General features: G+C 45.9%; 1 protein-coding gene across 9 annotated transcripts in view; it reads right to left on the bottom strand.

Moving 5' to 3' along the window:
- The window catches only part of Rin2 (Ras and Rab interactor 2), a 199,117-nt gene that overhangs the window by 39,381 nt on the left and 143,666 nt on the right, over positions 1-16,070 (bottom strand). The gene's annotated exons all lie outside the window — the stretch shown is intronic.

The raw sequence follows: 16,070 nt of genomic DNA on the forward strand, positions 1-16,070 counted from the left end.
GACTATGAACTGAATTCTCTACAGCCACAAGCCCCAAATAAACCTCTCCTCCTTCACCTGGGTCCCAGTGACAAGAAAATGGCAAGGACACCACCTTAGTGCCCTCCCCTAAAGATTAAGAGCTTTGAGGGAAGACAGGTGCATTATTTGACTCTATTTCCCTATCACTGAAGAGTACTTTGTACTCAAGGGACCCAACTGTCCATCTCTAACTTGTTGTCAAAAGGTTCTGAGCATCTTAACTATTGTTTAGTTCAGGTTTTGTCTTCAGGCATAAAACATGCATGAGTTTGGGGAGAGAACCCTAAGTGCTAAATTCCAGGTATGGTAGCTGATAAGTTCTGATGTTCAAAGCATCGATTGAAAGCATGAACACAGCTCCATTCCAAGCGCAAAATGCACTTGGGCAAAACAGTCATTATGTTCCTGATCTGATGAGTGCATTTTGCTTCTTTGGACCAATCTAAGTATTTTAATCACTGACATTATTTATAATAAAACCCCAGAGTGGAATGGTGCTGTGCTATTCATAAAATCATACTGAGGTTATTCACAATGGCCCATGGGTCCCTATCAGCAGATGGATGGATCAATAAACCATGGTCTCTTCTTCCAAAGGAATATTATCCAGCCATGAAAAGGGAGTGCTGACACAGGTCATCCTAGAGCAACAGAAGCCAGACATATGGGCCACATCATATGATCTTGTGACAGGTTCTGCGTAGTAGACCCACAGAGACAGAAAGCAGCTTGGTGTGGCTGAGGGTGGAGGGAAAGGTGACTGGGGATGGGTTCCAGGTTTCTTTGTTGTGGGTAGGGAGGGAGATGTTTTGGTGTCAGAGGGTGGTAAGGGCTGCATAACCTTGTGGACAGACTAACACTTGGAGTGAATCAACTCCTTTAGAGGTGAATTTGTGGCACAAGAATCACAGCAGTAAATAAAGCTTATTTCCCTTGCTCTGTGCCCATCTTGATCCTGTTGGTGAGCATTAATTCCTATTTACAAAAGAGACCAAGGCTGGGAAGTCACTGCTGGCCAGAGGCAGGGAGCCAGGAAGTGGCTGGGTGCCACCTAGAATGAAGGTCCAGTGCTCACCCAACTCTGTGGGTGACAGGTAAGATGGGGAGCCTGGGGCTGGCCCACATGGCAAACTTAAATAAGCATAAGGGATGGACACTGCCCCACATGTGTTATCAGATAGTTCTGCATCTGTGTGGTGCCTGCAGTGTGCCCTGCCCCTCCACACACCTCTCTCTCATTCGCTCCTTGCCACAGCCTGCACCACGGTCCTGTGTTCCTGGTGTTTAAGAACGAGGACCAGGAGGCTTAGCCCCATGAGTGTCTCATCCAGTACAAGGTGCTCAGCTCTGGGTCCCTTGCCCTCTCCCATATGCACAGGTGACACTTTCCTGCCTGGGGCCCTGAAGCAGCCAGGAACACCCCAAAAGGCCGTTCTGTCTCTGCCATCTCCAGTGGCCATGTCTTGCCAGGACCAAGTTACATAGTATAACCTGATCCCCCTGCTGCTCCTTTGTGTGATGAGGAAAGGAAATAGGTGGACACTTCTTCTTTCCTTAGAAGGTCACATCCTGTGATGCACACTGGGTTTCAGGCGCTTAAAAAGCCTTTATTCCATCACTGACCTCGGCCCTACAGGTGCCCACACCTGGCCTCTAAGAGCTCACAGCACCCTCTCCTGGGAGTGGCCCACTGCCAAGGACAGACTGACATTGGCTGTGGATGGGTGGCCTCCTGCCCCAAGGTGGGACAGCTCTGAGAGGCTGGTCACACTCCTGAGCTCCCAGTGGGGCCCAGAGAGTGCATCTTTGCTTGCTTCCCTCTGTTCTGTCCTGTGTCCCCCACTCATTCCAGGGCTGCCCCCAACAGCCTCCCACCACAGTGACACGAACAAGAATTCCTGCATCAGGCTCTGCCTCCGGGGAAATCCATAGAAGCAGGACCTGCTGAGGTTGACAGACACTAGTAACTTCTAAGATGCAAGTCTGCATGCAAATAAGAGGGGTGACAAAGGATTCATGGCTCATGGGAGGTAGGCTACTGTGTAATATAGCCCAGGAGAGTCTCACAGTGACATGTTCACAGTGGGTAGCCGAGTGCTAACCTCAGGCCTGAAGCACAGTGCCCCTCTCCTAGCTCAGCCAGGCATACAAGACCTTGCAGGGCTCCTTTCTGAGCCTTGTCCTTCTGATCTGAAAATGGAATTTGCTAACACCACAAACCAGGAAGTAATCAGTGGAGGCAAGAATCATGAACGGATGCTAAAACCACGACAAGGAAGCCTGGTAGGAAACAGGATGCTCAGTCTTAAAATATCACTGATGGATGGTTTAGTTGCTGAGGAGGAGGAAAACATGATTTGACAATGGAGAAAGTGGCAGGCGCCACCTTAATCAAGTGATCTGTTTCAACCCCTGCTGCCACGTGACACCCACAGTAAATTCCGAGGACACCTTCTCTCCCCATGGCTTCTCCTGCCCCTAAGTGTAATAAAGGACCTGGAGGGACCCAGGAGGACACCGACAAATCTACGCACAGGAAACTCATCATTTCTCAGAAAATTCAGATTTCAGAAAAGTTTTTTAAAGGCTGTAGGATTTCTTTAGATGAAACAGGGATAAAGTGAAGTTGTAAGCCAGGCGTGGTGGTGGTGCACGCCTGTAATCCAGCTCTCAGGAGGCTGAGGCAGGTGGATCACCATGAGTTCGAGGTCAGCCTGGGCTACATAGTAAGACCTTGTCTCAAAAAGAGAGAGGTTGGGGGGGAAAGAGAGAGAGAAAGAAAGGGACGTGGTAACTACACTGGTTCTCTAGACTTGAGCTCACAGTGCACAGGAATTTTAAAGAGCTACAAAGGACAGTCGGGTACCAATTAGAAAACACTGGGTTTAAGTTTAATTTTCTGAATGGGATCGTCTTCTAATGCTCATGTAGGAAAATCCACTTATTATTAGGATATGCAAACAGGAGAATCTAGGAGCAATGTGTGAAAATGTTTGAAAGTGTAGCACAGCCAGCCTCCTGTCCTCCAAGAAAAAAGAAAAACAGAGATAAAGCAAGTGTAAAGAAAATTTCAATAATTGGTGAATTTTGGTGAACAGTACTATTCTTGCATGTTTTCCATAATGATTAAAATATGTCAAAGTAACAGAATGTGAAGAGGAATAACATCCACCACCCGCTAGGTTTTTATGGCTATAAAACTCATCTACTGAATGGTCACCATTATGTCCGAGTAGTCTGGCCTGGCGCCGTAGGAGATGAATGTAACTGACAGAGATTGAATGAAGAACACCAAACACCTGCTGGAAAACTCCTATCCTGCATCTGTCCCCACTGTGGCCACCCTGGGCACTCTGACTCTGCAGCCTGCTAGGAATATTCCTTCCCCTCTGGAGACAAGGGCTCTCAGCACCCACTCCCTCCATCGCTCCGATCGAATCTGTTAGGCTGTGAGTGAGGGGTTTTCCCACTGGCCTGGGTTCCCTTCATTCCCTGGGCTGGGTGTTAGTAACCAGGATAACACTGCACTTAGTGTATTAAAATTTATAGTCAGCCAGGTGTGGGGATGCATGCCTATAATCCCAGCATTCTGAGAAGCTCAGGCAGGAGGATCGAAAGTTCAAGCCCAGCTTAGGTAATTGAAACCAGAACTGTTTTCAAAGTAAAAATAAAAAAAAGAACTGGCGATGTAGCTCAGTACAAAGGCCCTGGGTTCAAGCCCCAGTGTTGCTAAATAAATAAATAAATGTGTTCTAGATGTAAGGATCCTGGTTCAGCCGTTGAATAGCAGAAGGAAAGTTCAAGGGGTGAGATACATGGCCAAATGACAAATAATCACTGCCAAGCAAGAAGGAGAGGTGTCTCAGCAGGTGTGCAGTGTTCTGTTCTAAGTCTCGGGCCACTCAAATAAAAGTGGGAGGAGCCATTGCTTTGGACTAAGCTCTTTCACCGAGCCCAAAGACAGGCTAAAAATCAATATGGAGTCACTCATGCTTAAAGCCCAGGCATCACACAATTTCATGTAGACTGGCTTTGTTTATATAGGGATTTCCATTTGGAAATAAAATTGATGGACAGAGAATCAACCTAATGCCCTTTGGGACATAAATAAGAATCTCTAAAAAAAAATACAGTAAAAAGTTTTTTGTTTTTTTTTTAGATAGGGTCTCACTATGTAGTCCAGGCTGACCTTGAACATATTATGTAGCAAAGGGTGGGTTCGTACTTTCGGAGGTCCTCCTGCCTCAGCCTCCCGAGTGCCAGGATTGCAGGGCACCAGCTAAAAAATGTTGAAGGAAAACCAAGTCCTCCCTCAAACCAGTAAGGTGATGACAGCCAATTTCTCAAACAGCACAGCAGTGATTGTCATAACAATGAAATTCCTTCTGTTTTAATCTTTACACAAAGAACTAACCAGAAGTGTCCTGATGTCAATCAGTTATTCATCTATTGTTCTATCTTCCTGTCCCCACCTCACAAGGAAAGTCACTGAACTGACCCAGAGCTCCTTTTGTCTCTGCTGCCACCAGCCCCTTTCTATGTGTAAAACCAACTTGGGCTGCCTGGTTCACTGACTCACTTATCCTATTTGATGGAATGATGAATTTCTGCATTTCAGAATCCCAAATAAAGCTCTCAAGTCCATTAAATTATAATTTTGTCGTCTGACAGGATAAAACACATAAGTAGTCATACAGTATATATAAACAAGTAAAACAATAAGATTCCCAAATTTACTCTATGTGTGTAAAAGACACATCTTCAGTAAGCTGAGCAGTTACATTTTTTTAAATGGACAACTGATAGCATCCAAGATAGCATGTGCCTTACTGTTAAGGACAAAAGTTGTTTCAATTAGATATTTTAAATGTATTAAGAACTTTCCCTTTTATAGCAGCTGTTAGCATGTAGTTCTAGGAAGGGATTGGTTTAGTTAAATAACTAACAACCTTGCAAAACCTCAAGACTGAGGGCAGGTCCTCTGTGGAACTGAACAAGGTGGGGGCCTGCTCCAGCATCCCAAGGACACTGGGATGATTCAGTCAGCTGGATGAGCAGGAGGAAGGACTCCAGCCTATTAGACAGCCTGGTCTTGGTCTCCTACTTCTGGACTCCTGACCCCTGGCCCTAGGCACCTGACCCCTCACCCCAGGCACCCCAATCTCCTCCACCAGGTTCTCTCCCCACACAGCCTCAACTCTGGGGACCCTGGCCTCCCAAAAGGTGCTCTCTGAAAACCCAGCCCTCAATAAAGACCTCTCCTCCAGGCCGTGGGACTGTTCTTGGAGGTCCCCAGCAGACCTTGCAGTTTTCAAGAAAAGGAAGTTTCTTCTCATTTAAAGGTACATGCCCAGTAAATGATTATAGAATGAAGAAAAATTCGTGGGCTAATTGCTAGCAATAAAATGCTAACCTTGTCAGTAAAATAAAAATATATGGCAACCAAGGCAGAGCCCACGTTCCACTTTGCTTCTGTCGTGATGGCTTAAATCTATCTCATCCTCTGTTCCCTGAGCATAGAGAGCTGGTGATCTGCAACTAAAAACTGAAAACAAAAGACCCTCTCCAGGAGGGACAGTGTGGATTAATTCTGATATTTTACACATTTCTTCGATGGCTGGTAAATCTGGCAACACTTTCCAAAGAGAGGTAGATGTGTCAAGGTGATCCAGAGGCAGGACTTTGTTTACTAATACGATACTAATTTTAGTGGAAATTACCGGAGGCTGTTGTTCTGGAGTAAGACAATGACATCATGCAAGCTGAACTTCAAGTGACCAGGCCTAGACAAGGCTGTTTATTTGACCTTCAAGAAATCTGGTTCACAGAGATAACACCCGAATCTCCTCCAGGCCAATTTCATTTGGCATAAAAAAAGATGTTCCTTGTTCCTTTGTCTTTACCCACAGTTACCTAAGTAACTGGATGTTAATGAATCTCCATTTTGCTATTCTTCTGTCTCCCTGCCCCTGCCTTACAAGGGAAAGTAACTCTGAAATGACCAATCTACTTTCTATTGTCTCTGCTTTCTTCAGCCCTTTTCTGTCTATAGAACCAACCTCCTCTGCCCCATTCATTGGGAAACTCAGCTGCTCAATTCTAGAATCAAAAAATAAAACCAATTAAGATCTTTAAATTATTGCTGGGCTTGGTGGTGCACACCTGTAATCCCAGCACTCTGGGAGGCTGAGGCAGGAAAACTGCAGCAACTTTGAGGCCATCTTGGGCTATACAGTGAATCCTTGTCTCAAAATAAAGTAAGATAAAATAAAATAAAATGTTGTGATTTTGTTCTTTGATAATAATTATATATATTTAGTGTGTGTCCCAATTACGGTGAAGACAGTAAATTAACTTTTTAAATGATCTCATTATAGACAACTAAATTAGGTATAAATATTATAGGCAGTCAGACAGGGCTAGGCTCTCAAGGGAGTCAGTGCAGAAGATGAGGACACATTACAGCTGTGGACAGAGGTGCACCTGTTGGAGGCCAGACTTCAAGATAGACAGAATGAGCAGGGCTACATACCTCCCCAGGGGATAAGATAAATGGTATCACCCGGGCCAATAAAGTCTAGATAGGTATCAGTCACCCCAGTGGGTGACCAAGACCCCCTGACCCATCGCTTCCTAAAGAAGGTCTTTGTTCTTTCCATGTACACTTGCGACACAACCTGCTTCCCTGTTGGATCAATATTACCTAAGTGGCTATACTTGTAATCGTATTGGTCGATCATGGTTTTAAGTCACGTTGTACCCACCTCGTGCCTTTGCTCTATAAAACTTCCTTTGAGAAGTAGGCTTGTTGGCAACTCACTTTTGGGTCCCCTCCCATCTCTCAGGAGCTATCTCTCTCCATAAATATTTCTTACTTTTAACCTCTGTTGTTCCTTATAATTCGTTCTTTGATTTTGGAGAACAAGAATTCAGCATCTGACATCTAACAGGTTGAGAGTTGCATATTATTTCCCCCAAATCAATGTGAACATATGTAAAGGACGAATCCATTGAAAGGAAGCTAGTAGATGAGTTCATAGAGTAGGGATGGCACAGGAACAAGAGGGAATCCGTGGCATAATAGTACTGAAATCTGGGGTAAAACTATTTGGATTGAAAGGTGGGAACAGTTTCCTGTATGATTCCTTACAAACCTCTCTTGGACGAAAAAGGAAGATCATCCCGTAAGAACTTCCACTGGCCCTGCTCAGCTTCCTCCTTGCAAGTTTGAGCTGTCCTTGTTTATTTAACTAAACTAATTCATTTATTTGGTGCCAGGGACTGAACACACTAAGCACATGCCCTGCCACTGAGCCGCATCCCCAGCCCTGAGCTGTCCTTGGGTCCTCACTGCTATCGCTGTCCCTGCCATGGTCACCACACCATGGAACTCACAGCTCTCCCCTCCCTGAGCTGCTCTAGTCCTTGACCTCTGCCCCACGCCAGGCTCTCGATGGCCTTCACTAGCCAGTGTGGACATGGATACAACACCAGCTTTAGTGTGCCCAGGTGCATGCCAAGAGCTGACCCTCGGATGCCACTTGTTTCTGGTGTTTGGGACAAGGGGAGGCTTGGGGCCCATCTCTCCAGCGGCTTTGTCCTGGGCCCTGCACATGGCTCCAGCCAGGCTCAACACACAAATCACGGCTCAATTCCACCCTCAGCACACAAAGCATCCTTGTCTTGTATTGATCAGGAAATGGGTGGTGCAAGTCACCAGGCTACCAAGAACCCCCTGGCCTTTGGCCATCTTGGGGCTTGAGGCGAGAAAGATGACAGCTCCAATCCTGCCGAGGTAACAAAAGCAAAGTTTTCCCAGTTCCGTCCTCCTGCCTAACGAATTCTTCACAAATTCCTCAGAGCTCACAAGGGGTGACCTTCGTCATAAAAGACAAGATGAGTGTTAGCCTCAAATTCTAATTCCGCACAGGAGAAACTGGAAGGCAGACAGTTCTGGTGGGAAGATGCCCTTCAGGTGGGGAGGGTGAGTGACCTCACGCGGCGGGAGCCCTGGGCACGGCTCAAGCTGTGGCATTCGGTTCTCATCCAGTTCTCATTTATCAGAAGTTGAAACCACCCATCTCCAGCACATGACTGCATCAATATCAAGGTAGATTTTTTTAGACATGTCATAGTTTCAATGAAATCAACCCCAATTCTAGGCTTTTTCAACCTCAGATTTTTTTTTCAGTGTTGAGGATTGAACTCAGGGCCTCTGGGATGGTAGGCAAGCTCTTTACCACTGAGCTACACCCTAGCCCACAGCCTCATCATTTTCAGGGATTTGATACCAAGAAGATTTTCAATCAGACTGGAATCAAAGATTCAGCATTGCCTCTTCCTAACTATGAAGGCTTAGTCAATGACCACATGTCACTAGCTTCAGTTTCCCTGCATCTAAAAACAGCTTCTCATTGAAAAAAGAACCCCTTACCAAAACAAACAGAACCAGAAAAATACTTCTGATTCTAAAAGCCTGGGTGTCTGTTTAGTGGATCTTCTGGGATGATCCTTCTTGCCTAATTTTTGGACAGTCAAAAAAAGAAAGCAAGACTGTTACCATTCTAGGGCTGACAAAGACTACTCTATCAGCCAAGGCTGCAGCCTGCTTTGGATGAAAGCAAGGTTACTTGGGGGAAGGAAACCCCAGAGCCTTTTCCAAGATGGAACCCAAGAGCTCCTTGAAGACCATTAGGGTCCCAGCCTCAACTTTCAGATGGAAAAAAAGAGTGGAGAGGGCTGGTGCTCAGCTCGGTGGCAGCACCTATCTGGCATGCATAAGGCCCATGGTCCCACGCAGTGTGAGGTGGGCATTTCCCGGGCACTGACACTCTCAGCTTGAGATTTCCAAGTTCCTTGCTCTCTTGTGGCCTCCCTTTCACATTTTGCCATGTGAGCCTTCTGCTTCCAACCAGACTACAGAGCCTTTTCCCACCAGGCTACCTCAACAACTGTGGAGCCAAGAAGGCTCTAGGTTTCTCGACACCCAACACAGGGACTGTCTTGAGAAGTAAGGACCAGACAGAGGGGGAGTCTTGTGCACAGCAAGGTTTTGCTCTTGCTGTAGTAGATCTCTGGCTTTCTATCACAACCCCGAGAAGAGGCCAAGAGGTCAGGTGCATTGGTTCGAGTTCACTAGAGAAACAGCAATATACGTGCAGTGTAAGGATCAAAAAGGTCACACACACACACACACATATATAATGCAAAAAGGCCATCTGCGAGATGGATATCTGAAGGATGAAGGCCTGGAGCTCAGCAGAGTCCCATGCAAGTTCATATCAGGGAGCTAAAGGGTCTGCACTGGAAGGCTGAAGGGTCTGTGCTGGAAGCCTGGAGACCAACATCCAAAGGAGACAGTGACAACTGGAGCTACTCCAAAGATGAAGCAGAAGCGAGCCTTCCTTCTTTTTTCCCTTTTTATTCCATCCATGCTATGAGCCTATTGGTTGGTTCCCCCCACACCCAGGGTGAGTCTTTGCTCTGCAGTAAGTCTAGTACAGGTAGCACCATTGGGGCTGGGCGATCACCTGAATTTGGGCAACAACCCAGGGCCAATCTTCCTTCCGTTTTTCTAACAGAAGCACAATTAGAAATACCAAAGACCCTGGAAATCTCGAGAGCCTGGGGGAGAGCACATGTATGTTAGACCTTGTGGCCTGATGTTCAGTAACCTTTTCCCCACCTGAACCTCATTAAGAGTTCATGCATATGGACTGTATCCCATGTATATAATTTAACCAGGGTGCATTCTGGGGCAAGCTTTCGTGCTTGAAGCCCCTGAGATGACTCAGCTCCCTGTCAATCATTCCTTCAATCCTTCTTACCCAGAGACACAATGAGAGGCACCCAGGCTGGGGTATACAGGGTTTAAACTCTGAAAGCCTGATTTACCTGTGTGCTTTTTATTTTTCTGTCTTCCCAACACCACTTTTCTGTTTGTGCCACCTGAGCACATCTTCCTGTTATCTTCAATAAATGTGGCTGCTTTTTCTTTTACCACTGAATGTACTCTTGTGATTCTTTGCTCGACATATATAAGAGGCTGGAATCTACTGGATCCACCATGAAGTATCAAGGCCCTCATCCAGATACCCAGAACTGTGCTAAACCAATCCTGTGCTAAACCAATCCTTAGCATTCCTTATTCAAATTGATGCCACAGTTAACTATCATACCAGGCTTGGTAGGAGATGAACCACGGCTAGTAGGGCTGGGGGAGTTAGGAGGTAGGGCTGGAAATCAGGTTTCTGGAAAATTGTTAGTGGAAGAGGTTCCCTATATAAAAAGACAGACACTGAACATACTGAAGACCTGTATCTAATAAAAATCTCTGGATATATCTTTTGCAAATGGGAAGGGCCCAAGACATGGAAAGAGGAGAAGGGAAAGGGATGTAAAAAAATTGAGATGTGTCATGTGCATGTACCAACTCCCCATAATGAATGCAGTTGCTTGCTATGTACTGAAAACATGGACTAGAACAAAAATTTTTAAAAATAATAAAAAAAATCTCTGGCACCAGGAACAATTCTAATTGTTAGATACATGCACACAAGGCAAAGGAGAAATTCCCCAAAAAGCTTCAACTTCAAAAATACCTAGTACTGTAGCTGATATTCAAAGATTGCTTAACAGCCTCAAACACCACAGTAAATCTTTAGAATTCTGAAGCTGAGGGAAACCCTCACTCTTTTATATTAATGTCTGGAGGATACCATGGGACCCTGGCTGACACTCTTGGTTCACAGTACAGAGATTGGCAGGCAAGCTGATGGAACCTTTCACCCCCTGCCCACCATGGGCAAGGAGACAGGCAGAGGGCTGGGGAAGGGATATCCTTGTAAAGATCACTCCCATTCAGCTGAGTTGGCAGGGGTAATAGAGGCCATACACTTTAACTGCTTATTTGAGGTCAAAAGGATAAAAACTGGGTTCAGTTTTCTGACTTCTTTTTTTGTCCTGAAGATTGAACTCTAAGCCTTGCACACCCTAGGCAGACACTCTGCCCACTAAGCTACACCAGCCCCAACTTCTTGCTGTTTGAATTTTCCCTTCAGCACACAAGTAGCTGCTTTAAATTTCCCCAAGCCTTTTTGGTCTCCTTAAACTGTAAAAAGGGAAACAACCTTGAAGGAATTTTGAGTTAGAGATTTTATGCCCGGGAGGTGGAAGGTGGAAGGCAGAAGCCACAGCTTCCTCTCTGAGATTTCTAAAAGCAAGATGCAGGAGGAATTTGGTGAAATCTTTGGAGCGTTCAGTGATTTTTAAGTTCTGCCTCTTGAGGACCAGGAGGAAAGGACATAGAAATGGGGACAAAACTGCGCAGCTGCTGGGGCCTGGGAGATGACACTGACGCTTCCATGAGACTGAGAAAGGTTGGGTGGTGATTTGGCTTAGGGATTTCCTCTCCCGGCTCTGTAGCTAGAGATGAAAGGGCAGATATTCGGTCAACGCTGGCAGAGGCATGCACTGGTTCCCGTAAAAATAAGAAACAGAAACAAAGAACCTGTTGTCCCGGTTGCCCTTGGAGCTGAAAACAGGCAGCAGAAGGAGCCAGGTGGGCTCTGGGATCAGCCCCACCATTTCGAGCTGCCTGGGGCCGGGCAGCTGCACATACGCCTGCAGCGGGTGGGCAGTTTCTGGGATTTACAAGGTTTGGGCTAGGCTGGTATTGTTTCCCAGCTTGACTGATTCACCAACTGAATTCTAACTAAGAAGATATCTTGTGGCAGGGCCAATCCAGCATTAGAAGAGTACACACCAAAAGAAATATAATAGCCAGGTAGGGTAGTGCATACCTGTAATCCCAACTACTGAGGCTGAGGCAAGAGGGATCACAAGTTCAAGGTCACCTTGGGCAACTTTGAGAGGCTCAGGCTCAAAATAAAATTTAAAAAGGTCTGGGGATGTAGGTCAGTGGTAGAGTGCTTGCCTACTACTGCATGCCAGGTGCTGAGTTCAATCCCTAGTACTGCAAAACAATAAATAAATAAATAAACAGCCAACTGAATGAACAGAAGTGGGCCTATCTTAGTGGTGAGTTTGTAGGCATTTTAATTTTTATTTTCTGCTATGTGTTTTTTTTCACTATATACATTTAACTTTTAGTAATTAAAAAGAAGAAATCTCTCTCCCTCTCTCTCTCTCTCAGACAAGGTCTCACTATCCAGCTCAGATTGGCCTTGAACTCACTATGTAGCCCAGGCTGGCCCTGAACTTGTGGTGATCCTTCTACCTCAGCCTCCCCAGTGCTGGGCCATGACCAGCAAGAAAAAAATATTATATGTTCTTTTAAACAACTTTTCCAATATGACAGCTATCACCAACTGAGACAGGCTAAGTAGCTCTTTGGGGCCTTCATAATCTGGAAGCTGCTTTAATACCTGCGTAACTCACTGCTTGATAAGGCCGATATCAAGTCCGAGCTTTTCTAAAACCAGTGCTGGCTCGGAATCACCTGCATGTGGCTCCTCCTCCTCTAGTCCTCTTATGTCCTCATTCCATCCCCTGCAACTCACTTGTTTACAGTCTTTCCTCCCTTAGGTGGTTAAATCTCTAGTTTCCACTAAGCAGGAATTTTGACAAATAGTACCTGCTCAGTAAGTATTACTCTGAAGCTGAACTTGGGTGTCTCCACCCTAGTAACAACACAAAGAGCAAAGGGGGTCAGTGGTCCACAATTCTTGGGCGTCATATTCAAGACTGCTCCTGATGGCTGTTAGGGTGTATTGGGAGGGGGAAGATCAAACTAGTCACTGCAGAATATCCTGGGTGGGCAGGATGGCCAAACATTTCTCCCAGAGCTACCACGGTGCAGGACCTGCTTCTGAGGACACAGCCAGGCACACAAGTGTCCCCTGGCCACTGCACTAAGGGGGAAGGGTGTCTCAGGGTGCTGTAGACAAAGAGATCTTCAACTGTCTGTCAGAAAGCAGCCCTGAGCCGAGCTGAGGAGCAGCTCTTCCTTGCCTTCTGTCTTGAGAGAGACTGAGGACAAGCAGGCCACAGCAACACCCAGAACGGGTGGAAATGTACACTTAAGATTCTCTGAAACCGGCAAGGTGTAAGGAGGGACCAGAACTTTGTGAACACCAAGTGTATTTTTTTTATGAGGTGCCTGAGATTCTGCAAGGTGAGCCCAATAGTTTGTAGCAAATAGCTCCTGCCAGTCTCCCGTATTCTGCTGACAATGACTGGAAGCCCCAGCAAAGGGAGAAGGCCGACCTTTCAGGGTTGTTCACTTAGCTGTTTTACAGTGCTGGGGTTGGAACTCAGGGCCTCATGAGTGCTAGGCAAGCACACATCACTGAGCTGCATCTCAGTCCCAGACTAAGCTTTCCTTTGCAGCATGACTGGTTCTAGGAGGAGCAGCTCCCAGATGCCCACAGCCCTCAGCCTGGCCCCAGACATGGGCCAGTGATGACTATGGTGTGGGCAGATATCCAGGCATGGCAAGAGGAAATTATTTGCTTTAGTGGCCAACACTGCACAGGACAGACACTAGGAAAGGAGTAAAAGGCAAAGTGACTTTGCTTGCAATGGTGTCACCTTGCTTCCTAATGACCTCATGAGTAGCGCCTCAACAATCCTCAGAAGAGCAGAAGATCAAAGTCCGTTCTGGTCAGACTGTAGATGCACAAAAAGACAAGAGAGCGGAACAAAGGACAGATGAACTATCTGCATTGCTTGTCACCAAACAGAAGAGAGGCCCATTGATTTTTTTCACAGGAGAGCAAAAGAGAATATAAATTAATGAAGTTTAGTCTCTTTATCATTTGAAGAAAAAAAGATGGAAAAGGAATACAATGAAGTGGCTTTAAATTCTGTGTTTCAGTGGGCATGGTGGTGCACACCTGCAACCCTGGCACTCAGGAGACTGAGGCAGATGGATCACCGCAGGTTCGAGGCCAGCCTGGGCTACACAATAGTTTCAAGGCCAGCCTGGAATACAGAGCAACATATTGTTTCAAAAAACAAACAAACAAAAAGACAAAAAGCAAAAATAATTCTGTGTCTGTACTCACCGAAGTTGAGTACACATAAGTACATACTTTTTAAGTCATGAAAATTATACCATGTACAGGTGTATTCTAAGTTTAAGGGCAGAACCTAAAGTCTGAATAGCTGCCTTGTCTTTGGTCAAACACATTTGTTAGTCATGATGTGGATAATGGCCTGGTCTATGTCGTTCATGAAATGCAGAATATTTCTGCCTGCAGGTAAGGGACAAAGTACAGCAACAGACTCTAAGAGGTGGGGAGAATTTCATTGCTATTTTTTTTCTGTTTAAATTTATTAGATCTAAAATTCAAAAGCAGACATGTAAATAGTAAAGTACCAATTTGTACTCATACATTGTTCCTAATTGCTGATTATTTAATCTTTTTTCCCTCCTCCCCTGAAAATAGCCTTTTCCATAACTCGCTTCTTTCAATACCACCCAAGGAACTGGCTGTGAGCTCAGAATTCTCCCTATTTAGCCCTAAACTTAGTCATGTGAAAATGTGGGCTCTGTCAAACCCACAGAGTTTCTATTCCAAGTACAATGGCACTGAGCTGAATCTTTGTGTCACAACACACAGATCCTCCTGTCTCCTTCTATTCTGGTTTCAGAAACTAAATCAACACAGCCACCAAATGTCTAGCCACGAAACCATCGCCAGTACCTAGTGAAGAATCCAGAGCTCTCAGCCAGTCTAGGCAGAAGTGTGAATTGACATCAATGGTTTGGAAACTTTGGCTGCTATCTATTGAAGTTGAATGTAGAACTACCCACAACCCAATCACTCCAGTCTTCTATTACTGTGTCCAGAAAAAGACATGCACAAGGGTGTCCATAGCAACACGATTCCAAACTGGATCCAACTCAAACGCCTGCCAAGAGCAGAATGAAGAAGCAAGTTGTGTATTCACACAATGGAACACTACACAAAATAGTGAATGAAGAAGAGTTTTAAAAGCACTGCTGTATGAATCCAGTTATGTGACATTTAAAAGCAGCACAGAGTGGGGCTAGGGGTGTAGCTCAGGGGTACAGCACCTTTTTCTGGTGTGTGAGCTCCTGGGTTTGAACCCTGCACCAAAAATCAACCCAACAAAACACAAAAAAATAATCAAGCTGAGGATTTAGCTCAGTGGTTCTGCTGCCTGCCTTGCAAGCACAAGGTCTGGAGTTCAGAGTTCGATCCCCGGTACCAAAAAAAAAAAATCAAAAAGCAAGAAAACAAAACACAAGCCAGGTGGAACTAATGAAGGGCCACAGAGTTCACATGGTGTCTCCTCTCAGGGTGACAGTGAGCAGAAGGGTGCCCTGGGGATGTCAAGAATGCTCTGCTTTGGGTGTGGCTGAGTGGTCTGTTTGTGAAAATTCTCCTAGCTCTACACTTCTTGGTGGACTGCTGTTGTGTCATGCTTGATGTGAGTGGAAAGATGTTTTACAAGCAGTGCCTGTCCCAGGTGGGTTTCCTTCCAAAGACCACACAGAGCCCACATGGTCACCACTGTCCCTCTGTCATATCTGAGGGGAATCCTGGGAGGCCCACACCTTCTCTTCTGACCTTATGTCCTGACCCTAGCCCAGGGACAACACAGAAGACTGTCCAAGGGACATGTCTATTATCACTGCTGTCCCACGGCTGCCAGGAAGAGCAGCCTTCCTAGAAGAGGCCACGCCAGTGGTTGGCTGCTACATTATAACAGTGTGGGGTGAGGTGGTGGAGAATGTTTGTATCCTGTGTGTCTGCAGACCTCTGGATAGGGGACCAGTCAGGTGGCAGGAGGAGCCACATAGGTCAAGTGACGTGGGAGGAGCTGACAAGGCACAATAGCCTTAATGATCTGGTTTAGCCAGGGCCTTCAGGGAACCTGTAAGCCTAGACTGACTCCAGGAAATGCTCCTGCTGTTGTTTTGTGGATCCCTCTACTCCACCTGGGGACAAAAGAATCTTCGGCAATTTTGTCACCTATGGTGTGAAGTGGAGCACTGGCCTGCCTCAGCCTCCAGCCCAGAGATCTCTGCCTCATGTGAATGTACAGACCACTCTGTG

The sequence above is a fragment of the Heterocephalus glaber genome, unplaced genomic scaffold, assembly GCF_053883595.1.
Source record: "Heterocephalus glaber isolate CG9 unplaced genomic scaffold, H.glaber_assembly_v1.0 deba00001532, whole genome shotgun sequence".
In the NCBI taxonomy this organism is placed as follows: domain Eukaryota; kingdom Metazoa; phylum Chordata; class Mammalia; order Rodentia; family Bathyergidae; genus Heterocephalus; species Heterocephalus glaber.